At 39.0% G+C, this 25998-nt stretch overlaps 1 pseudogene across 1 annotated transcript in view; it reads left to right on the top strand.

The window, feature by feature from the left end:
• The first annotated feature begins 9741 nt into the window (after positions 1-9741).
• LOC699786 (NBPF family member NBPF6-like) overlaps positions 9742-25998 on the top strand; it is a 67903-nt pseudogene continuing 51646 nt past the window's right edge. The window contains exon 1 of the transcript XR_013414480.1: positions 9742-9822. The product of XR_013414480.1 is annotated as an NBPF family member NBPF6-like (transcript). The remainder of the gene's footprint in view (positions 9823-25998) is intronic.

The raw sequence follows: 25998 nt of genomic DNA, 5'->3' as shown, positions 1-25998 counted from the left end.
GGTTTTGCTGGTGTCTTCAGGCTCTGCATTTTGGCACATCATCAAGGAGCCAGGATATGGTGCCGTGTGCAGTATCATGTTCCTCTCATCCCAGGCAAGGAGAAAATCTATCCTTGTCACCAGGGGACACTGTGTGTCTGGCCTGGGAAGCTAGCTTGGCTGTGATCAGGCAGCAACTGAGGTTTGTTAGCTGCCACAATGCCTGGGCCTGCATCCTGCTCCCTGACCCTAAACCTGAGGGATTGGAGCTATATTGGCTTCTGATAAATGCTTTCCCTGACAATCTGTGTTTGGTATCTTTCTCATTTTATGCCATGCTAGGTTTAGTCTCTCAAAATGGGATATTTCTGTCTGACGAGATAAGGGTTGTGTCATCATAACAAGATATTCTTGCTCATGGCAATGACAAGCCTCATGGATAAGCTCTAAATGTGCAGACCTGGTCCCTGATAACTCACCCAATCTCCTTGGCTTAGCTTCCCTCCATCCCAGAGGTCAGCGAGGGAGAATGTGGGTGGACCAGGGCCAGGGATGGGCTGATGCTTTGACAGGGAGCCGGAGAGGGATGAGCTGAGGCTGTCGGGGCTCAGAGGATGGGGTTGTTGACAGGAAAGGGCTCAGATGCTGAGTGACGCTGGAGGAAGCTGTGGGGTTGTGGGAGGGGCTTATGCACATTTACAAAAAAGCATAAAAGACTGGTTTTTACACTTTGATAAGGTCCATTTTGTTATAGATGCTATAAAAGGCTAGATTAAAGTCCTGAAAGTTAGAAGGGCTTTGTTAAATTGCTGCTTTGAGAACTCAAACAAATTTACAAGAAAAAAACAAACAACCTCATCAAAAAGTGGGCAAAGGATATGAACAGACATTTCTCAAAAGAAGACATTCATACAGCCAACAGACACATGAAAAAATGCTCATCATCACTGGCCATCAGAGAAATGCAAATCAAAACCACAATGAGATACCATCTCACATCAGTTAGAATGGCAATCATTAAAAAGTCAGGAAACAACACGTGCTGGAGAGGATGTGGAGAAATAGGAACACTTTTACACTGTTGGTGGGATTGTAAACTAGTTCAACCATTATGGAAAACAGTATGGCGATTCCTCAAGGATCTAGAACTAGATGTACCATATGACCCAGCCATCCCATTACTGGGTATATACCCAAAGGATTATAAATCATGCTGCTATAAAGACACATGCACACGTATGTTTATTGCAGCACTATTTACAATAGCAAAGACTTGGAATCAACCCAAATGTCCATCAGTGACAGACTGGATTAAGAAAATGTGGCACATATACACCATGGAATACTATGCAGCCATAAAAAAGGATGAGTTTGTGTCCTTTGTAGGGACATGGATGCAGCTGGAAACCATCATTCTTAGCAAACTATCACAAGAACAGAAAACCAAACACCGCATGTTCTCACTCATAGGTGGGAACTGAAAAATGAGATCACTTGGACTCGGGAAGGGGGACATCACACACCGGGGCCTATCATGGGGAGGGGGGAGGAGGGGAGGGATTGCATTGGGAGTTATACCTGATGTAAATGACGAGTTGATGGGTGCTGACAAGTTGATGGGTGCAGCACAGCAACATGGCACAAGTATACATATGTAACAAACCTGCACGTTATGCACATGTACCCTAGAACTTAAAGTATAATAAAAAAAAAATTGCTGCTTTGAGATCTTCTGATTCATCCTATGGGCAGTGCCAGCCATGGAGAGCATGTTTTCTGGGATTAACCAGGATGTGAGCTGAGCTGCATCTGCTGTAAAGGGATGTCTGGAAGGACAGGGCCTGGGGGCCTGGAGACAGCTGTGAGGTTGTGGCTACACTTGAGGGTTGCAAAGCACTCGAGGTACATTTCTGCCCCATCTCTGTCTGTGAGAAACAGAAAATTTGTTAGGGTTTGAATGTCAGTCTCTCTCTCTCTCTCTCTCTCTCTCTTTCTCTCACCAGCTAAAAACCTCAATTTCTGGACCAGGGTAGTAATAAATGCATAGGGCTGCTTTGCCCAAGCTTGCCTGAAACTAGCTGTCATGAAGAGAAGATAAGGTCTTGGGACTGAAATGTTCAAATTGTACAATTTTTTTTTCTAATAAAGGAGTTGCTGACAGTTATGAGGACTATACCATTTTAACCTTTTAAAATAGTTGAGGTCAACCAACATTTTAAAATCAGAGAACTAAAATGAGTTAGACATGCCCAGGACATGTTGGCCATGTTGATTATGACTTCAGATATGTGGGTTTGCATATGCTGAAAAAGATCAATTTGTTATAAACCAGATTTCCACTGATATGATGAAAATGTATTTTTTATGGATGCAAACTGCAAAACCTGAGAAATATTTAGGTTTGAAAGTTGTGTGTGGAAGGGTGTCAATGTTTTGGTGACTTATAATATTTACTTTTCTAGGGCAGTTTGCTAGTCAACTCTCCAGGATTGGTTGAACACTTCCCAGAACCCTCTAGAATACTCCTAACTTCTAAGATTTTTTTTTTTTCTACAAGGTTTGGGAGAGTTAGGCTGGATCAGATACATCGGAGGGGTATGAGCACATTGTCTCACCCAGAACCATGACTTCTCCACAGTTGTTTCCAGCACTCTCCTGCCCTTCCTTCCACAAAAAGAGGAGAGAAATTCTCCCTCGCCTTAACCTCACAAGCACCCACTGTTGATCACGGAGTGACTAGTTTCCTTGACAAAGTAGTCCATAATTTTTTTGGAGGGAAATATGGTAGTGTATCAGTCAGCTATTACATATAATGAGCAACCACAAAAATCTCAGGAACAGACAACAAAAAGCATTTATTTTAGCTTATTCATCTGCAGGTTAGTGGAAGTGTCTGTTGATCTCAGTTGGGCTTGCCCGTGTATCATGAGTTGGCTGAGGATTGACTGATCTTACACAGCTGAGTGGATCTGCTTTGACTGCAATGGCTGGGGAAGCTCTACTTCTCACTGCAAGTCTGTAGGTCTCTTTGGCAGTGTCTCTCATGCTTCTTGGGCCAGAAATCTATCCAGGGCATGCTCTTATTATGGCAATGGCAGAAGTACACAGGGAATACTCCACTGCAAAAGCTTATTTCAAGCCTCAGCTTTGTGACACATCTGCTCAGATCCCATTGGCAACTTTCAGAGCTGACCCCAAAATCAAGGGTTGGTGAAATACACTCCACTAATGTCAACACATGGAACTAGAAAATCACATGGGAAAGGGTGTGGACATAGGGAGCTATAAAAAATTGGCCCTCAAAATGTAATCCACCACAGTGCATATGAGATACTTCTTTGTATTGCTCAAAAAACCTCAATGGCTTTGCACTACCCTTAGCCTGGCACTCAAGTCTAAAGGCAATCCTTTACCATCCTATATAACCTTATTTTCTACCACCTTTCAGTAACACTTCCCACCTTCACCTTCCAGCCAAATACATCTTAAACACGCCTACCTTTCCTTAGGCAGCCCTCTCTAGTTGTTTACCTAAGCTCCATTCTTGCTTCATAGTGAAATGTAGGGTCTGCTTCCTCCTTGTAGCTCTTGGAGGGCTGGACAGGTCTATTGTACCTCCAAACCTCTGGCATCCAGCCTGGCACCTAGCATGCTGCTGACTGCTTAGTAAGTTATTTTTAATTTTTAATTTTAATTTTAATTTTTTTTCCAGGAGCTGGGAGTGAAAAAGGAAGGAGAAAGGAAAGTTAAGAGGATCCAGAGCCTCTGCCTCATCCAGGGTACCCTGTCCCTTTCATTCTCACATTGGAGTTAGGACACAGCTTAGACAGAGCAATTCATGGGGTATTTTCAAGTCCTACTTTCATTTCCCTGAATACTCAAACTGATCGTTCTTCTATTCCAGTACCTGATTTTCAGCCTTATTGATCTGCCTCTATTAGTTTATTCAGTGTTGATTAGGTGATGAGACAATTGGCTTGTGTTAACTGGATAATAAAATATATATTTATGAGCTGTGAAACCATCTCCTTATGCTGTTGGTCCCATCTTGTGGATCTTATCCTGGGGTTTGTTCATGTTGCTGTCCTCCTGGAATATTTTTACCTTCCTAGAAGTCAAAGAACAATTCAAAGTCCACCTCTTGGGGCCTTTTGTAGAGTCAGAGAGCTCAAGGGAAATCCTGTCTTCATCACTCTTTAAGTAAATTACTTAATCACTCTGACTCTTGGATTCTTCATTTTTAAAGATTAAACAATATAATGTGCCAAATATTTAAGATGGGCATCATACACAGTGTCCATAAAAATCTACCCTTTTATAATGAAAAATTTCAGATATAGTCTAAAGTAGAGAACATTATAAACTTCTAGGTACCTAAGACTCAGCTTTAATAGCTAGCAACATTTTGCCAATCTTGTTTCATCAGTCCTTCCACTTTTTATGTTTTGGGAGAGTTTTTAAGCAACCCCAAACATTATATTATTTTACCCTTAAATCCATGTAGTAGACTGTTGAGAAATGTTCCCCTTATATTTTCCATTGTCCATGGATCTTTGGGTTCCTGAAGCTCTCTAGTTTCTGCTCCGTATATTTAGCAATTAATCATGTAGCTTTGCCATGATTTTCCTTTGTTTCCCAAGGAAAATTGAAAGCAAGAGACAGAAGATTTTGCTTAGCCGTGTCCTAATGTTCAGCTATGTACCTATTGTGATAAGTCATGGGGGTGTTAGAATAGGCAGACAGCCAGAAATGAGCAGGCAAGGGAGTCCCTGGGAAAAGAAGTCCTGGAGATGCTGACCACTGACAGCAAAAGAAAAGACAATGGCTACACTGGCTGCTTCTGGCCTTGTGGTTGGGCTCTTCTGACCCTGAAGGGGACTTATTGGGCCCTTGCTGGAGATAACCATGGTAGGGAATTTCCCTGCTGTCAAGCATGCACATTTCTCCAATAACTCACCATAGAGTACCCTTTTGCCCATTATAGTAAAAACACACCCCTTGGTGGAGATTTTAAATGCTAGTGAGACATGCAATGTGTGTACTAGCATGTACAACCACAGAGCATGCATGTCTAAGGGGACTTCCTAAAACGTGCTTGCAAGTGACACCCTCTCATGCCCTTACATGAATAATCATGTAGGATTCTCATAAAGAGAGTCCTGTGGCACTAGCTGCTACTGGCTCAACCTCTCTTTCAGGCAGCCCACTCTGACTCCTTTTTGTACTGTCTCTTTAAACACTTTCTCGACGACACTGCTATTGCTATTTTTCCAACTGGGCCAGCCTGAAGCTGTTTTGCAGCTGCATCAGCCCAATCCTCTCTTGGATTGTACTCTTATGTCTTTAATAAACCTTTTGCTTGCATTACTAATTGTCTCTTGGCTGAATTCTTTCTCCCACATCTCCCAGGATCAAGGACCCTGCACTCCTGCTGGTAGCAGGGGGACAAGACAATGTATTTCATCAAATAAACAATAAAGGAGAGTAGGTGTCACAGCAGTGTTACTGATGCATGGGGACTATCAAACAGTTGAATTTTGTATTTGAAGAATGAGTAGGATTAGCTGTGAATCATGTTAGCAGGGTTGGGGTTAACCTTCAATCAAAGGTTGATATATGAAGTATTTCTACAATATAATAAAGAAACTGGAATCCCAGAGCCAAAGGAGTACCATCTCATAGATAAGACAGCAAGACTCTGAATGGTGACATAACGAGCTCAGTGTAACAGGCTGATATAGGTCAGGCTGGTGTAGACACCTAGATCTCCAATATTCTGTCATTTACTCCTGATTTACTTCTGTGCTCTGTAGAGTCCTGGGCATTCCTGGAGGGGTCTCAGAAGCTGGCTGAGGCCATGGGGTATGTCTCAAATAGGGGAAGCTCTGGACTTTCATCTCTGCTATGTGTTCCTCATAAGATTCCCCCTGAAGAAGAAAAGTGTTCCGTGACTAAAAAAGAGTTTGCAAACCATTGCTCCATGTGATTCTGCATATTCCTTAAGATGGCTTGCAGTAACTGGTAACTCACAAACACCACTCTACTACTTGACAGGGTGAGAAGTAGAACTTAACACATTCCCTCTTATTTATAATGTCATAGAAATGCATCTAACAAAAAGAGCAAAAATGCATCTCTGGCAGAAAAATTTTAACAATAATTTTTTTTTTCAAGAGAGGGTTTCACTCTTGAAACCCAGGTTGCCCAGGTTGGAGTGAAGTGGCATGATTATGGCTCTCTGGAGACTTTACTTCTTAGGCTCAAGTGATCCTCCTCTCTCAGCCTCTGGTGTAGTTGGGACTACAGGTGCACGCCACCACACCTGGCTAGTTTTTGTATTTTTTGTAGAGACAGGGTTTTGCCATCTTGTCCAGGCTGGTCTCAAACTCCTGGCTGAAGCCATCTTCCTGCCTCTGCCTCTCAAAGTGCTAGGATTACAAGTGTGAGCCACCATGCCTAACCTCAGCAATGTTGTTTTTTAAATATTGAGTAAACAGCTATGTGATTCTAGTTCAACACTTCTAACCTCTTTGAGTCTTGTTTTTTTTTGTATCTGTAAAATCAGGATTATCATGAGTACCAAGACACCTGTGGCAGAAGTTTGCACTGCCCCACACCCCTTGGACCACCTAGTATTGGGACATGTCTGGTGGATAATTCCATGCACTTCATAAGACCCACAATGAGTATACTAAGAGCACAACTCAAGGTGTTTCTCTGTGTTGCTGTCCCTGGGAGTCCTCTGACGCTGTGAAAGTTCACTCAGCCTCATGCAGGCACAATCCAGAAATATAGAGGAGTTAATGCCCCAGGATCAACTTTCAAGTAAAGGAGAATGGTAGTCCCAGATGGATTCTTCAGTCTCTCCTTCTGGTGGCACAATTCTGGGATGTGTTCTAGGCAGTTTCTCAGTGGTCCACATGGGATTGATTCCCAGTTGCCCACATTGGTGATTCACTCACTAATATACTCATGAATACACATCGGTATAAATGTCCATCAACCAAAGGCCACAGGACCTATCTGAAGTCAAACAACGTAAGGGTTTACAGTTTGCTGCAATGAGGGAGAACCATACCATGGGGAGCTGTAATAAAGAGTTAAGGTAGACTTGTGCTAGGTGATTTTGAAGAGGATTGTAGGAAGTAAGTTTTTCTTTCCCCTGAATTGAGTGCTGAATGGGGGATTAGGGGAATTTGATGACTGGATATTTTAATAATTTTTATCTAAGAGGCAGGACTGATGAAGTGGAGCTAGAGTTGTTGTTGATAAAGAGGCAGAACTCATTCATGTTAGAAAGAAGATGTTTGATTATTTCTGTGGCTCCTCAGTGTCCTTGTCTTTGCATTCAGTCATGATTATGGGTGGCCTTGCTTTTATTTTGTTCCACTATAAGTGGCCAGTCTGATTATTTTTGATATTCTGTGGAGATTGTCATCAGCTACCAGTTGCCAGCTATCAGGCCCCTTTACCCTGCTGCTGTTGGCTTTCCCCTTTCTCCTGCCTCCCTTGCTCCCTCACTTCTGCTTCCTGGGATCACTTCCCTAAAACACTATGCTCCCGGGTCTCATGCTTTGCCCTCCTGAGAGCCCACAGTAATCCCACACCCTTTTCAGAAGCTTGATTCCTTGGGTTCTTGGAATGGCTTAGAAAATCTTAGGTTCCCAGTATCTTAAGGCATTTTTAGAATGCCATGATAACTATTACATCATGGAAGTCTGGATGTAGTTACCTCCTTCTTACCTCAGAAGTATTCACTCATGATGATGCACAAACACATTAAAAGACAAAACAAAACATAACTGTGAGCATGTCACAGACCTTCCGAATTTCTGCTGACTGCTAGGGATACTGTCAGGGAGGAGTCTTCTTGCCACCATGGCCTTTGCCCTTCATTTAGAGGTGTTTCATCAGGAGGTTTACTGCCCCCTTTTTCATTGAGTTCTTAGTATCTTGTGACACTCAGTTGTAGCTGGACACATTAGCATTGGGCTATCCTCATGCTTGGCAAGTCCAGATCAGCCAAATAGACCCAGCTACAATGTGTCCTATACCTCCGATGGAAGAAGGGCAAGATGCACTCCAAGGCAATAAAGATGGGTAGGTGCTCAGTGTGTGGCATTATTATCACCATCATCATATTTATAATCAATAGGCTGTTTTTTAGTACAGTTTTAGATTTACAGGACACTTGAGCAGATAGTAGAGAGTTCCATATACTCATCCTTCCACTCCCCTCCACCCAAAGGACACAATTTTCCTACTAGGAACACCTTGCATTAGTGTGGTACATATGTTACAATTAAACCACTATTGATACATTACTATTGACTATAACCCATAGATTACATTAAGGTTGACTCTTCCAGTTGTACAGTTCTATGGGTTTTGACAAATGCATAAAGACATGTATCTCCCATTATGGTTTCATAGAGGATGGTTTCACTGCCCTTAATATCCCCTGTGCTTCACTGGTTCACCTATTTATCCTTTCCCCACTTCCATCCCCCAAACCTCCTTACTGTATTTTGTTAAATAAATTAAGTGAGGCAGGATAACCTTCTATGACCCTGGTATATTAACCAGGGTGGCTTTGCCTCTTGACACCTGTTTCATTAAGAAGGTCGGTGGCTCCTTTTATCTATATCTATCCTTCGGGGTAATATAGAGAGTCATCTTTCATGAAACAAGGTGTGTAAAGTGCCCAGCATGAGGCAGGAGGCTTGGTGCAGGTGATCCCTCTTCCCCCCGCCTCTATTGCAGGCTAGTGGAGGCTCTGAAGTTGGAGAGAAAGGTGAGGCAGGCCTAGGAACCCAGGTAATTGAATATTTTTTGTAATAATTCTTTAGCCTGCCTGCATCCTGAGGGGTTGAACAATGGGCTTTCTCTGTCCCCAGGCAGGGGAGGAATCTAGTGGGAAATTTAATTTTCCTTGTGAGTTTACAGGAGTCAGAGGCCAAGACTTTCATTAATCATCGTGAGAATCCTCCTCTGCCCAATCACTTGTGGGTGTCACCTATCCTGAACTATCTTCTTGGGGTCGGCCATTCAGAACAACCCAAATTAACCTCTCGCAATTGGTTCTGACCCTCCCTGACACCACCTGCTGAAGGCTGGCTCCCTCCAGCGGGGCCTCTCTGCCACCCCTATTCTGTTTTTATGTTGGAATAGCTCTTCTTTTATGCAGACTCTGCCCTCTATGGCAGGATCTCACAACGTAGATCTCTTTAAAATTTCTCTTTAGCACAAGCTTTCATAAGGCAAATTGGAAATGATGGGATAGATTAATTAGGAAGCCTAGTATGCAATGTGGGGACAGATATTCATTCTAACTTGGAGCTTCCTCCATGAACATATGAAAAAAGTTGTTGCTTGCTACTCAAATACTTTGTTGAAGTGGCTTCGTGCTCAGTTTGTCTTAACAGTGGTGGATTGGTCAGAGTCCTGCAGGAAACGGATGGTGCATGCAATTATAATTTAGGAGAATTTAATGAAGAGGTATTTGCAAGGGCGTAGATAGGATGAAGGGCACTAACAAAGAGTAGCGAGGCACTGTAGGATCAAAATCATTGAGAAGACATTGCCTTTCCTGACAGGCAAAGGGTTAGTGGTGATGTGAAATTGGCAAGAACTATAGCTGTTGGAGAGGGCCTTCTCAAAAGGCAATGTGACCTTGGGTAGAAAAACAGAGACCATATCTAATTATTGTCTAGTGTGGGGGGAGCCACGGAATAAACACAAAATTTCTTCCCTCTGACCTTCAGTTGTTTGCTGGTAACTCCATTTGTCAAATCCAACCAGAAGCCAGAGGGCAAATGAACCTGGGAAATGCGTTCCACAAAGGTCAGCCTGCTGGGGCCCAGAGCAGGTCAGAGAAGGGTGGACAAAAGCTGGAAAGGAGTAAGTGGAGCAGCACAAAGTAGATTATAAGCAGGATAAAGGTGATAAGAATGTGTGGGAGATCAGGTCTAATAAATGTGCCAGCAGTGAAAGGAAAACATGCAGTAGTCTTGTACAATAGCCAGGTGGAATTAAAATTTTCCATGTGCTCAGTGATGTTTGATTTTGCAGCTATATGATATAACTGTGAAAAAAAACTTACTAGGTGTCACCCTCCACCCCGGTGTTTTCTCCTACTTAATTATTTAAGGGAATATCAAGTTGTGGTATATTTTTTTTTCCTGGATTTTATTTTCCTTTTTTTTTTTAAAGGACAAAAAGAATGATATAAAAATAAACTTATTATTTTCTGCTACATGCTGTAAGATTATGATAAATATTTTCAGTTCAAATAAATAACTGGATTTTTCTACCTAAAAGCCACTGTGTATTAAAATATCCAAGGAAGAATAACTTGTGAATCTAAAATCTCGAGGCCCCACCTCTTTACCATCTCTTCCCCTATTACCAGGGCAACAACTATTTTTTAAATTGGGGTATCTCATTGTTGTTTTCTATTTCTCTAATGACTTATGATGTGGAGCATCGTTTCATATGCTTATTTGCCATCTGTGCATCTTCTTTGGTGAAGTGTCTATTAGAGTCGTTGCAATACTTTTAAATTGGGTTGTTTGTGTTCTTATTGTTGAGTAGCTTTGTTATGTTTTGAATGACAGTCCTTTATCAACTACGTCTTTTGTAAATACTTCTCCCAGTCTGTTGGCTTGTTTTTTCATTCTCTTGACAGTGTCCTTCACACCAAAAATGTTTAACTTTAATAAAGTCCAGCTTATAAATTCTTCCTTTCATGGATCATGCCGTTGATGTATCTAAAAAGTCATCACCAAACTCAAGGTTATCTAGATTTCCTCCTATGTTATCTCATAGGAGTTTTATAGTTTTTCATTTTAAATTTAGGTCTATGAGCCATCTTGAGTTAATTTTTGTGAAGGGTATAAGGTCTGTCTATAGATTCATTTTATTTTATTTTTTGCATTTGGATGTTCAATTGTTCTAGCACCATTTATTGAAAAGACCATCTTTGCTCCATTGTACTGTCTTTTCTCCTTTGTCAAAGATTAGTTACTTATATTTATGTGGGCTTATTTCTAGCCTCTCCATTCTGTTAAATTGATATATTTATCTATTCCGTCACCGATACCACACTGTCTTGATTACTGAAGTTTTATAATGTCATGAGGTCAGATAGTATCAGTCTTCCTTTAATATTGTGTTGGCTATTCTGTGTCTTTTCCCTCTATATGTAAACTTTAGAATCAGTTTGTTAATAGCTACAAAATAACTTCCTGAAATTTTGACTGTGATTTCATTAAATCTATAGATCAAGTTGAGAAGAACTGACATCATGACACTGCTGGGACTTCCTACCCGCCAAAACTAACACATCTCTTCATTTCTTTAGCTCTTTTGATTTGTTTGATCAGAGTTTGGAAGTTTTTCTCATATAGATCTTATACATATTTTATTAGATTTATATTTAAGTATTTTATTTTTTAGAGGTGCTAATGTAAATGGCATTATTATTTAATTTTTAATTTTACTTGTTCATTGCTGACATAAAGGAAAGTGTTTGACTTTTTTGTATTAACCTTGTATCCTGCCACCTTGTTAAAATTGCCTTTTGGTTCCAGGGTTTTTTTTTTTTTTCCTGTGAATTCTTTTGGATTTTCTTCATAGACAGTCATGTCACCTGTGAACTGGTTTGACTACTGCAGCTTTGAACATGCTTTGAAGACAGGAAGTGTGAAGCCTTCAGCTTTGTTCTTCTTTCTCATGATTATTTTGGATATTTGGGGTCCTTTGAGAGTCCATATTAATTTTAGGATATTCCTTTTTTTCCTGCAAAAATTATTGAACTTCTGATAGGGATTGCATTAAATCTGTAGATTAGTTTGGGTAGTATGGACATTTTAACAAAATTAAGTCTTCCAATTCATGAACATAGGACGTCTTTCCATTAATTTATGTCTTCTTTTATTTATTTCAGCAAGACAGTTTTATTTATTTATTTTTAATCATTGTAGCTTTTATTTCCTGGTGTAAGAGTTCATCTTCATTCTTTTTCATGTAGATATTGAATTTTTAAACTACTATTTGTAGTTAGTTATTTCCTTTTCTTATCTCATTACATTAGTTAGGACTTCCAGTACAATGCTGAAACAGAATGCTGAGAGGGGACTTTCTTGGCTTGTTCCTGATCTTAGTGAGAAAACTGCCAGTTTCTCACCATTAAGTATGTTAGCTGTAGAGTTTTTGAGGAAGTTCTATTCCTAATTCACTGAAAGATATTAAAAAATCATGAATGGGTGTTGGGTTTTGTCAAATGCTTTTTCTACGTCTATTGTGTGTGTTTCCTTCTTTAGCTGGTTGATATGATGTATTGCACTAATTGTTTTTCTATTGCCAAACAGGGTTTGCATACTTAGAATAAATCTCACTTGGTTGTGATATATAATTCTTTTTATACATTGTTAGGTTTGATTTCTTAATATTTTGTTGAGGAATTTTGCATCTATGTTCATAACAGATATTGGTCTGTAGTTTTATTTTCCTATATCTTTGTTTTTTGCATTAAGGTAATGCCGACCTCATAAAATGAACTAGGAAGTAGTCCCTCTGCTTCTGTCTTCTGGAAGAGATTGTAGAGAATTGGTATTCCTTCCTAAATGCTTGCTAGAATCCACCAGTGAACCTATCTAGGTCTGGTTCTTTCTGTTTTGAAAGGTTATAAATTATTGATTTAATTTCTTTAATAGATAAAGGGCTATTCCAATGGTCTATTTCTTCTTGTGTGAGTTTTGACAAATTGTGTCTTTCAACGAATTGATCCACTTCGTTTAGGTTATCAAATTTGTGGGCATAGAGTCATTAATAGTACTCCTTTATTATTATTTTAATGTTCATAGGATTTTTAGTAATGTCTTTCTTTCATTTCTGTTATTAGTGACTTATGTTCACTCCATTTTTTTTTGTTAGTTAGCCTGGCTAGGAGTTTATGACTTTATGTATCTTTTCCAAGAACCAGTTTTTGGTTTTGTTGATTTTCTCTACTGATTTCCTGTTTTCTATTTCATTGATTTATGACTTAATATTATTATTTATTTATTCTTCTTATTTTGTGAAGGGGTGGCCTGCCCCTCCACACCTGTGGGTGTTTCTCGTTAGGTGGAACGAGAGACTTGAGAAAAGAAATAAGACACAGAGACAAAGTATAGAGAAAGAAAAGCGGGGGCCCAGGGGACCGGCGCTCAGCTTACAGAGGACCCACGCCGGCACCGGCCTCTGAGTTCCCTTAGTATTTATAGATAATTATCTTTACCATCTTAAAGATAAGGGAGTGGCAGGACAATAGGATCGTTTTTAGGGAGGAAATTAGCAGTAAGACATAAGAACAAGGATCTCTGTGACATGAATAAGTTTAAAGGAAAATCCTGTGCCTTGAGATAAACCTTTTAGCAACATTGTTTCATCCTATCACATGGGGATAAACCTTGGACAATACCTAGCTTTTCTAGGAACAAAGACACACCCTGCACGCCCAAAATCCATTAAACCTTGAGTTACCACAGCACATGTCTCTTGCAAGGACAAGGTCGGGGGTAGGGTCACAGATTAACAGCATCTCAAATACAGAACAAAATGGAGTCTCTTACGTCTACTTCTTTCTATATAGACACAGTAACAGGCTGATCTCTTTCTTTTCCCCACAATTTTGAATTTAATTTGGTTTTCTTTTTCTAGTTTTCTGCCTCTTAATTTTAAGTGTACATTACATTATTGTTAATTGTATGCATATTTTTGTAAACAGATTTCTAGAACGTTTTCATCTTGTATGACTGAAACTCTATACTAATTGAACAGCACCCTATTTCCCCCACCTGCGATCCCTGGCAACTACATTTTCTTTATCCATTCATCTGTCATGGACATTTAGGTTGCTCCCACATCTTGGTTATTGTGAATAATGCTGCAATGAACATGAGTACACAAATACATCTTTGAGATCCTGTTTTAAAATGTTTCGGATGTGTACCTTGAAGTGGGATTACTGGGTCCTGTGATAGTTCTTTTAATTTTTTGAGGAGTGTCTACTGTTCCAGACCAATCATACCATTTTGCAGTCACACCAACATTGTACAGGGGTTCCAATTTTTACACATTCTAACCAACATTTATTATTTTCTATCCTTTTGATAGTGACCATCCTAATGGGTGTGAGGTGACATCTTATTGTGGTTTTATTTACATTTCTTTGATGATTAAAGATGTGGAGCATCTTTTCATATGCTTATTGGCTATTGGCATATCTTCTTTGAAGAAATGTCAATTCAAGTCCTTTGATTTTTTTATTATCAAGTTATAGGAGTTTTAAAAATATATCTAGATATTAAGCCTTTGTCCAACATATAGTTTGCAAATATTCTCCCCCATTGTGTAGACTGCCTTTTCACTCCTTGACTTTTCTTTTTGCTGCACAAGTTTTTAAGTTTGACGTAAACTCATTTATCTATTTTTGCTTTTGTTACCTGCGCTTTTGGTGTCACATCCAAGAAACCATTGCCTATTCCAGTGTCATAAAGCCTATGTTTTCTTCTAAGAATTTTTCAGTTTCAGGTATTATGTTTAGGTGCTTAATCTATTTTGAATAATTTTTGTATATGATGTAAGATAAGAGTTCATCTTCATTCTTTTTCATGTAGATATTGAATTTTTAACTACTATTTGTTGAAGACAATATGCTTTCTCCATTGTGTTGTCTTGGCACCCTTGCTATGATTTGACCTATGGATTTATTTTTGGGCTTTCTTTTCTGTTCCATTGATCTATATGTTTGTCTTTATGTAAATATTTGATTAAGTTATTATGATAATGTACACTTAAAATATTATGTAAATATTTTATTACTGTAGCTTTGTAATATTCTTTGAAGTCAGGAAGTGTGAAGCCTCCAGGTTTGTTCTTCTTTCTCAAGATTATTTTGGCTACTTGGAGTCCTTTGAGATTCCATAGAAATTTTAGGATATTCCTTTTATTTCTGCAAAAAATGTGATTAAGCTTTTGATAGGGATTGGATTGAATCTGTAGATTACTTTGGGTAGTACAGACATTTTCACAAAATGAAGTCTTCCAATTCATGAACATAGGATGTCTTTCCATTTATTTATGTCTTCTTTTATTTATTTTAGCATTGTTTTATAGTTTTCATTGTGTAAGTCTTTTGTCTCCTTGTGTTTTTTTGTTTTTTCAAAAGAAAGGCAGACTGCCACATGCAGCACCTCATTTGGAAGTGTCAGGAGTCTTGGAAGCTTGATTACTCTACATTCTCCTGCAAATGAACCTTGAGAGCTTGTTTGGAGGTTCTAGTAGGGGAATGCAGCTTCTCATATACCCTTGACCGAAGACTGGTACTTCTCTATGGGGGATGGTCATCCTTTTCGACCAGTGCGCAGCTTCAAGGGAGATGCACATGGAGCAGTGAGGGAGAAAGGAGACACCTGCCTATCCAGCTGGACCAGTCAAATCAACCCTGGCAATCAATGGGGTGACAGATGTTGCAGCAAGATCACCGTCACATCCTTTTTGTCTCCTTGTTAACTTTCTTTTCGATCCTATTGTAAGTGGGATTGCATCAACTTTTTAAACATTTATTTATTTAGTTAGTTTTTTTAATAAGTTGTTGGGATACAGGTGGTATTTGGTTACATGAGTAAGTTCTTTAGTGGTGATTTGTGACATTTTGATGCACCTGATTGCATCAAATTTTGGATGTGTGCCCTAGAGGTGGCATTGCTAGATCATGTGATAGTTTTATGTGTAATTTTTTGAGGAATGTCCATACTGTTTTCTAATTTTGTTTTTGAAGTGCTAATTTCCTAATTAAAAAAAAATTTTTATTGCTTATTTTTAGTGTATAGAAACACAATTGATTTTTGAGTGTTGACTTTGTATCCTGCAACTTTGCTGAATTTTTTTATTTGTAATTCTAACAGTATTTTTGTGTGGAATCTTTAGGATTTTCGATATATAAGATCATGTCATCTATGAACAGAGATAATTTACTCCTTTCTTTCCAGTTTCCATGTCTTTTATTTATTTTTTCTGTCTAATTGCTCTGGCTAGAACTTCCAGTAGTATGCTAAATAGAAGTGATGAAAGTGGGCATCCTTGCCTTGTTCCTAATCTTAGAGGAAAAGCCATGTTTTTCACCATTGCATATGATGTTAGCTGTGGGCTTTTCCTATATGATCTTTATTATGTTGAGGTAATTTTCTTCTATTACTAGTTTGATGGTTATTTTTTATCATGAAATAATTTTTAACTTTGTTAAATGCTTTTTTTTCATCAATTGAGATGATGAGTTTGCTAGTATTTTGTTGATGTTTGTGCATTAATATCCATCAGAAATATTGCTCTATAATTTTCTTTCTTGTGGTATCTTTGTCTGGCTTTGGTATCAGGGTAATTCCAGTCTCATAAAATCAGTTTTGAAATCTTCCCTTCTCTTTATTTTCAAGAATTTGAAAAAAATTGACATTAGTTCTTTAAATGTTTCATAGAATTTTCCAGTGAAATCATCTGGTTCAGGGCTTTTTTGTTGGGAGGTTTTTGATTATTGATTAAATTTCCTTATTAGTTATAGATCTGTGCAGATTTTTTATTTATTCATAAATCAGTCCTGGTAGATTGTATATTCTAGAAATTTATTCATTTCTTCTAGGTTATCTAATTTGTTGGTGTATAATTATTGATAGTAAGCCCTTATAATCTTTTTTATTGCTGTGGTATCAGTTGTAATGTTTCCTTTTTCATTTCTGATTTTAGTTATTTGAGTCTCTCTGCTTTTCTTAGCTAATCTAGCTAAGGACTTACCAATTTTTTGATCTCATAGAAGTCCAGCTCTTAGTTTTCTTGTTCTTTCTTATTGGTTTTCTGTTCCCTCCTTTATTTTTGCTCTAATTTTTACAATTTTCTTTCTTTTGTTAACTTTGGGTTTAGTTTGCTCTTTTTTTTTGCTAGTTTCTTGAGATGTAAATTTTGATTTGAGACTTTTTTTCTAGTTTAAAGTAGACATGCTATAAACTTCCTTTCAGTGCCACTTTTGCTGTATCTTGTAAGTTTTTGTATGTTGTGTTTTTGTTGTCATTTGCCTCAGGATATTTTCTTGTGATTTATTTTGACCCATTGGTTGTTAAAGTATATTGTTTAATTTCCACATATTTGTAAATTTTCCAGTTTTCCTACTACTTTTTATTTCTAGTTTTATTTTGTTGTAGTCAGAAAAGATACTTAATTTGATACCAGTCTTCTTTAATTTGTTAAAACTTGCTTTGTGATCTGACATATAATCTATCCTGGAAAATATTCCATGTGTGCTTGACAAGAATGTGTATTCTGCTGCTGCTGGATGGACTGTTCTATATATGTCTGCTAGGTCCAATTGATCTGTAGTTTTATTTAAGTCTTGTGTTTCCTTATTGATTATCCACCTGATTATTTGATTCATTGTCAAAAGTGGTGGGGTATTGAAATTTCCTACTATTATTGTGTTGCTGTCTATTTCTTCCTTCAACTTTCATCAATTTTTGCTTCATATATTTGGATGTTGTAACATTTGTTGTCTATATATTTATAATTGTTTTATCTTCCTGTTGAAAGACTTTAATTCTTATATAATAAAATAACAATATAGTGTTCTTCATTGTCTCTTGTGACAGTTTTTGACTTAAGTTCTATTTTGTCTGATGTAAATATGATTACCCTTTCTTGTGGTTTCTATTTGCCTGGACTATCTTTTTTCAACTTTTCACTTTCAGCCTGTATATACATTTAAGGTAAGTCTCTTGTAGACAGCATATAGACGAATCTTGTTGTTTTTCTTTAATTCATTCAGTTATTCTGTCTTTTGATTGTGGAGTTTAATAATTTACATTTCAAGGAACTATTAAGAAAGAAAAACTTACTATTGTTTCTATCTGCCTTGTAGCTATTCTGTTCCTCGTTTCATCTCTTGATACTATACTTTGTGTTTTGTTGATTTTTTGATTGTCATGCTTTGATTTCTTTTTCATTTTATTTTGTGTATTTTCTATAGGCATTTCTCTGTGGTTACCATGGGCTTTACATGAAACATTTTATAGTTGTAACATTCTTACTTTAAGCTGGTAACAACTCCAATTGTGTACAAAAACTACTCTTTCACATCTCTCTACCCTCACTTTATGTAGTTAATGTCATAAGTTACATCTTTATGTATTGTGTACCCATTAACATAATTTTATAACATAATTAAAAATGTTATGTCTTTTAACTTCTATGCCAGAATTAAAAGTGCTTCACGCACCACTGATATGGTTTGGGTCTGTGTCCCCACCCAAATCTCATGTCAAGTTGTAGTCTCCATGTGAGAGGTGGGGCCTAGTGGGAGGTGATTGGATTATGTTCCCCCTTAGTGCTGTTCTCGTGACAGTGAGTGAGTGCTCATGAGATTTGGTTGTTTAAAAGTGTGCAGCACCTCCCCCCTCTCTCTTTTCTCCTGCTCTGGCCATGTAAGATGTGCCTACTTCCCCTTTTGGTATGATTGTAAGTTTCCTGAAGTCTCCCCAGCCACACTTCCTGTACAGCCTGTGTTACCATGAGCCAATTAAATATCTTTTCTTTATAAATTACCTAGTCTTAGGTATTTCTTTATAGCAGTGTGAGAACAAGCTAATACAGAAAATTGGTACCTAGGATAGGGGCATTGCTATAAAGATATCTGAAAATGTGAAAGCAGCTTTGAAGCTGGGTAACAGGCAGAAGTCAGACAGTTCGGAGGGCTCAGAAGAAGACAGGAAGATGAGGGAAAGTTTGGAACTTCCTCGAAACTTGTTGAATGGTTTCAAACAAAATGCTGATGGCGATATGAACTGAGATGGCCAGGCTTATGAAGCCTCAGATGGAGATGAGGAACTTATTGGGAACTGGAGTAAAGGTCTCTTTTGTTATGCATTAGCAAAAAACCTGGCAGCATTGTGCCCCTGCTCTAGGGATCTGCAGAACTTTGAGCTTGAGAGAGATGATTTAGGGTATTTGGCAGAATAAATTTTTAAGCAGCAAAGTGTTCAAACGGTATTCTGGCTGCTTCTAAAAGCCTATTCTTATATGCATGAACAAAGAAATGACCTGAAACTGCAATACATATTTAAAAGGGAAGCAGAGAGTAAAAGTTTGGAAAACTTGTAACCTGGCCATGTGGTAGAAAAAAAAAAACAATTTTCGGAGGTGGAATTGAGGCAGGCTGTAGAAATTCGCATAAGTAAAAGGAAGGGAAGTACTAATAGCCAAGATAATGGGAAAAAGGCCCTGGAGGCATTTCAGAGAACTTCACGGCAGCCCCTGCCATCACAGGCCCAGGGGCCTATGAGGGGAGAATGATTCTGTGAGCCAGGGCACTGCCCTGCTGCCCTGAGTAGCCTTGGCACACTGCTCCTGGCATCTTGGCTGCTCCAGCTCCAGCTGTGGTGCAAGGGGGCCCAAGTACTTGGGCTGCTGCTTCAGAAGGTGAATGACATAAACATTGGCAACATTCATGTGGTTTTAAGGCTGCGGTTGTGCAGAGTCCAAGAGTTGAGGCTTGGGAGCCTCTGCCTAGATTTCGGAAGATGCGTGGAAAAGCCTGGATGTTCAGTTAGAAGCCTCCTGTAGGAGTGGAGCCCTCATTTTGAATCTCTACTAGGGAAGTGCAGAGGGAAAATGTGGGGTAGGAGCTCCCACACAGAGTCCCCATGGGGGCACTGCCTGGTGGCACTGAGGCAGAATGATAGATTCATCGACAGCTTGCACCTTGTACCTGGAAAAGCTGCAGGCACTCAACAGCAGCCCATGAAAGCAGCCGTGGGGGCTGTACCCTGCAGAGCCACAGGGACTGTCCAAGGCCTTGGGAACCCACCCCTTGCATCAGTGTGCTCTAGATGTAAGACATGGAGTCAAAGGAGATTATTTTGGAGCTTTAAGATTTAATCACTGCCCTGCTTTGTTTTGAACTTCCGTGGGACCTGTAATGACCTTCTTTTTTTCCAATTTCTTCCTTTTGGAAAGGGAGTATTTACCCACTGCCTGTACCCTAATTGTATCTTGGAAATAACTAACTTGTTTTTGATTTTACACGAAGAGACTAGTTTTGTCTCAGATAAGACTTTGGACTTTTGAGTTAATGCTGGAATGAGTTAACTCATTGGGGAACTGTTGGGAAGACATGATTATATTTTCAAATGTGAGTCAAACATGAGATTTTAGAGAAGTCAGGGGCAGAAAGCTATAGGTTTGGTCTGTGTCCCCACCTAAATCTCATGTCAAATTGTAATCCCCAATGTGGGAGGTGGGGCACTGTGGGAGGTGATTGGATCTGGGGGTTGGTTTCCCCTGAGTGTTGCTCTCATAGTAGTGAGTGAGTGCTCATAAAATTTGGTTGTTTAAAAGTATGTGGCACCTCCCCCATCTCTCTCTTCCTCTTGTGCTGGTCATGTAAGATTTGCCTGCTTCCCCTCAGCCTTCCACCATGATGGAGTTTCCTGAGGTCTCTCTAACCATGCTTCCTGTAGAGGCTGTGGAACTGTGAGCCAACTAAATGTGTTTTCTTTATAACTTAGCCAGTCTTAGGTATTTCTTTATAGCAGTGCGAGAGTGAACTAATATAACCACTAATAAAGTATTATAGTATTCTGTATTTTTTATGTATTTATCTTTACCAGCAAGCTTTATATTTTAATATACCTTCATATTTCTCTCTACAGTAGTCCCCAATTACCCACAGTTTCACTCTCTACAGTTTTAGTTACTTGCAGTCAACCACAGCCCCAAAATATTAAATGGAATATTTTAGAAATGAACAATTCGTAAGTTTTAAATTTCACTCTGTTTTGAGTAGCATGATGAAATATTGTGTCATCTTGTTCAGTCCTGCTTGGGGTGTGAATCATTCCTTTTTTCAGCATCTCTACACTGTACATGCTCCCTGCTGCTTAGTCATTTAGAAGCTGTCTCGGTTGTGATAATGACTGTCGTATTGCAGTGCTTATGTTCAAGTAATTCTTATTTTACTTAATAATCGCCTGAAGCACAAGAGTAGTTATGCTGGCAATTTAGATTTGAAAAAAAGCTGTAAAATACTTTCTTTAAGTGAAAAAGTGAAAGTTCTCAACTTAATAGGAAAAAAATTGTACATTGAGGTTGCTAAGATCTGTAGTAAGAACAAAACTTCTATTCATGAAATTGTGAAGAAGGAAAATCAGATCTGTGCTAGTTTTGCTGTAGCACCTTAAATTGCCAAAATCATGGCCACAGTGCATGAGAAGTACTTAATTAAGATGCAAAAGGCATTAAATTTGTAGGTAGAGGACATGAACAGAAATGTGTTCAATCGACAGCAATAAGATTTGTTACTATCCATGGTTTCAGGCATCCCCTGGGCATCTTGAAATGTATTCCCCACAGACAAGGGTGGACTACTGTAGAAATCTTATATTTAAACTAGTAGGACTTCCTGTGGCATTTCTTGTAAGGCAGATCTAGGATAATAAACTTCCTCACATTTTATTTACCTGGAAAAATCTTTATTCATCATTTCCAATGGACAGTTTTGTTGGATAGAGTATTTGCTAGCATTTTTTTTTTTCTTTCAGCTCTTTGAATATATTATCTCACTCCCTTCTTTCCTGTGAGGTATCTGCTGAGAAATCCATTGATAATCCTACGGAATTTTCATTGTACATCATGAGTCACTTTTCTCTTGCTGCTTTCAAGAATCTCTCTTTATCTTTGACTTTCGACAATGTGATTATAATGCATCCTTGTGTGGACCTCTTTGGGTTCATGTTAGTCATTATCCTGGTTCTTTATGTTTGGCTGTCCATTTCCTACCTTAGATTTTGGAGATTTTCAGCAGCTATTTCTTTGAATAAACTCTCTATTCTTTTCTCTCTTTCTCTTCTCCTTGAATTCCCATAATGTAGATGGTGTTCTGCTTGATGGTGTCCCATAAGTTTCTTAGGAGTTTTCATTTTTCTTTATTCTTTCTTCTTCTGTGACTCAATAATTTTTTATGGTCTATTCTCACATTTGCTAATTCTTTCTTCCTTCTTGATCAAGTCTGTTGTTGTATGTTGCTAGTATATTTTTCAATTCAGTTATTGTATTTTTCAGCTCTATAATTTTTGCTTGGTTGTTTTCTATAGTTTTACCCCTTTGTTGATATTTTCATTTTGTTTATGAATTGTTTTTCTGATTTTGTTTTGTTGTTTATCTGTGCTGTCATAAATAATTGAACCTCTTTAAGACAGTTATTTTGCACTACTTGTCAAGTAATCAATAGATCTCTATTTCCTTGGGGTTGGTTCCTGAAAATTTATTTTGTTTCTTATTCCCTGTTTCTTTGTATGCCTTGTGATTTTTGGAGTGGGGGGACATGGGAGCTGACTTTTATGCATTTGAAAAAACAGTGACACTTCCCCGTCTTTATGGACTGGCTTTATTGAGGGAAGAACTCACCAATCAGCCTGGCTATAGATTCTGGGGGGCCTCTGAAACCTTTTTTGGGGGATGCGACATTTCTGGGCTTGTGCACATAGTTTCCCAATTAGAGAAGTTTGCTAGTTTGTTTTTCAGGAGCTTGTAATTTCTTGCTTTTTCTAGTGTCTGTCTCTGGTACTGCAGGTTCTCTGTTGCAGCAATGAGCCACTCTCTTCTTTGTTTTCAGGTTCCCAAGCATCCAAAGTATGACAGCTCCTTGTATGCACATAGAATCAGGTTAAATAGACACTAATCTTTTAGGTAGCTCTCTGCAATGTTGGAATGCCTGACATATGCTTACTCTTCTCACTACTCCCTAGGGGGAAGCCATGAGTTTGGTGCCTTCTTCTGATTGTATTGAGATGTCTCAACTTCTCTACGTGGTCTTGTAGGCTCTTTGGTGCTGCAGCAAGCTGCCTCATCTTTTCCTTGCTTCAGTGGCTCCCAGGCATGCAAACTATGTCAGTTCTGTTAGTGCTCCAAGTTAGTCAAGACTGAAACCTGTCCTTCAGGAAGCTCTCTGAAAGTATTAGAATATTGGATACACATTCTACTCTTCTTACCCACCCCCCAGAAGCTGTGAGACAAGCTGAGTTGTGTTGGCTTGGGGGAGGGGAAATTAGGAATAAAGTGAAACAGGCTCTTATCATCTATAGCAATAGAGCTATTCTAGGCCTTCAATCCCTTGAGGCTGCTGTATGTCTTCATTGGTTTCTGGAGTTCTCATAAAAGCATTTTGGTCTGCATATTGTTAAGTTGTATTTTCTCTGGGGAATAAGGGCTGGGACTTTCTATTTTGCCATTTGTCTCTGAAACAACTACTTTTATGCCAAGATTTTATTTAATTTGAGATTTTAAAATAATGCTATACTTTAATTTCTTTTAAGCCACTTATCCCTGAACTAGTTTTTTGAGATATTTTAACCAAAGAAGGTTAAATGACCAAGTAAATTTGGGAAATGCTGGTTTAAACAAGGTTAAATCGATTTCCATTTTGAAAAAAGACCCAGAATCTTTAATATGCTAATAAGCACTGTGAATCTGCAAGAGAGCAAGTACTTTCACAACCCTATTTGATTGTGGAAACCCTTTTCTTTTTCTTCCTAGAGCATTTGATAATATCTAAGGAACACACAAAACATTTCAAAACAGCAGACAGGACACATGGTTGAACCTGCTCTTGGTGTGTTCAGCATTCCATGACGTGTTTAATGAGAGCTTATGTCTTTGGTGTATGTAATGTAATAGTCTGAGATTGGTTAGTGGGCTTGGGACACTTTTAAGCTTGACTCCCTAGGAAAAGGGTAAGTCGGTTCTGTATTTATACAGTAGTAAGGAGACCCTGAGTTTTGATGGGAGGCCAGCTTTTCAAGTAAGTAAAAGCAGGAAGGAGTGTGTAGCTTGAGTGATTCAGGAGAGGCCAGCTGATGGCATGAGTTTATAGAAGCAGACCTGATCTCTTGCAGGGCTAAGAAGAAAGTTCCTGGGCAAGGCCTCGGCAGGCTTCAGTGAAGTGGCAACAGCTGTGGCAAGATACATTTTATGATGACCTTTGGGTGTCGATAAACAATAGTCTTAAAGCTTAGAGGACCGTTTCTGGAGTTCTCATAAAGGCATTTTGGTCTGCATATTGTAAATTTGGTCATGAAACTGCCATTGCAAAATTATAATTGAGACAGTGGAAGAGATCCCACCTAACCAACTCCAACTTGCTTCTAACCTCCAAGCTGTCCTTGTTCATTCCTGGGAGTAGGCTGAACTATGGGAGGAAAATAGTTTATAGTTTGAAACAAAGCCAATAACAGCCTTTCCCCAAAACAAGCCTCCTTCTTGCCTGAGGACTAGGTTACCTTTCTAGGCCTAATAAATTAGCCACAAGATTAGAAATTATGGTTTAGGAATCATGAAGGTGGAAGTGACAAGATTCTGATCCTTCTCAAATTGGTCCTGGGGATAAAATCACTTATTTTAAAAGCTAAGATCAGTGCTTGAGATATTTTGCAGACCCTGCACCACCCAGATCGGTAAAATGACTCATCTGATCTTGTGGCCCTGACCCAGGAACTGACTCAATGCAAAAAGATAACTTCGACTCCCTATGATTTCTTCTCTAACCTGACCAATCAGTACTCCCAGCTCACTGGCTTCCCCCATCCACCAAGTTGTCCTTAGAAACTCTGATCCCCTAGTGCTTGGGGAGACTGATTTGAGTAATAATAAAACTCTGGTCTCCCACATAGCTGGTCCTGGATGAATTACTCTTTCTCCTTTGCAATTCCCCTGCCTTGATAAATTGGCTTCTTTCTAGGCTGTGGGCACGGTGAACATGTTGGGTGCTTAGAGTCACACCATGTGTTTCTTGGGTTAGTGGGGGTGATGAATAAATTCAGTTATAGCTACATGATTTCTCCTGCTACAAAAACTGTGCTATACAGTAGTTCACCTAAAAATGAAGGCCCTTATTTGGATTTTGAACATGAGATGTTGGGTAAAAGAAGTTTGTAAGGTGGATGGCAGCAGCCAGGGAAGTTAAATGGGGGTATACAGCTTTGAATGGGATCCCAAATGGACCCATTTGCATGGAGCCCATGTCCTTACTGCCATCTAGAAGATTGCTTCCTACCTGTACACTATTTACCTGGGATCTTGTTAAAAGGCAGATTCTGCAGCAGACCTGCAGCAGGTCCTGAGATTCTACCTCTCTAACAAGCTCCCACTGTGGATGCTGCGGGTCCATAGAATATATTTTGAATACAAAGGATCCAGAATACCAGAGAGGGAAGGAATCTGCAGCACTGTTTTATACACAGTAACTTTTCTTCTTTTTTTTTTCACCCCCTTATGGACTTAATTAACCAAGGCTGAACCTAGAATATCATTTTATAGAAGGGGGGAAGCTAATACCTAGAGAATTACCTGGGTCTTTCCAAATCATTTGATTAATCAGTGATGCTGGAAGCAGAATACAGCATGTTTTCTAAAAAAACAAACAAAAAAATGTAATTTGAGAACAGTTTTAGATTTACAGAAAAACTACAAAAACAGTATTATAGTTGCTTGTTATTGCTGGGTTTCTCACCTTCTCCCAATAGGTACCAATAGAAAAAGAAACACATTCTTTTATTTTTAAAGTTTTTTTTTTTTTTTTTTTTTTTGAGACGGAGTTTCACTCTTGTTGCCCAGGCTGGAGTGCAGTGGCACAATCTCGGCTCACTGCAACCACCACCTTCCAGGTTCAAGCGATTCTCCCACCTCAGCCTCCCAAGTAGCTGAGATTATAGGCGCTTGCACCACGCCCGGCTAATTTTTGTATTTTTAGTAGAGACGGGGTTTTGCCACATTGGCCAGGCTGGTCTCAAACTCCTGACCTCAGGTGATCCGCCTACCTCGGCCTCCCGAAGTGCTGGGATTACAGTCATGAGCCACCGTGCCTGGCCTAAAAGTTGTTTTTATAGATTTAGGGGGTACAAGTGCAGTTCTGTTACTTGTTACTGCACTTGTACCCCCTGAATT

The sequence above is a fragment of the Macaca mulatta genome, chromosome 2 (genome assembly GCF_049350105.2).
Source record: "Macaca mulatta isolate MMU2019108-1 chromosome 2, T2T-MMU8v2.0, whole genome shotgun sequence".
NCBI lineage: Eukaryota > Metazoa > Chordata > Mammalia > Primates > Cercopithecidae > Macaca > Macaca mulatta.
The sequence above is the reverse complement of the archived record's forward strand: the minus strand, read 5'-3'. Positions and strand labels throughout refer to the sequence as shown.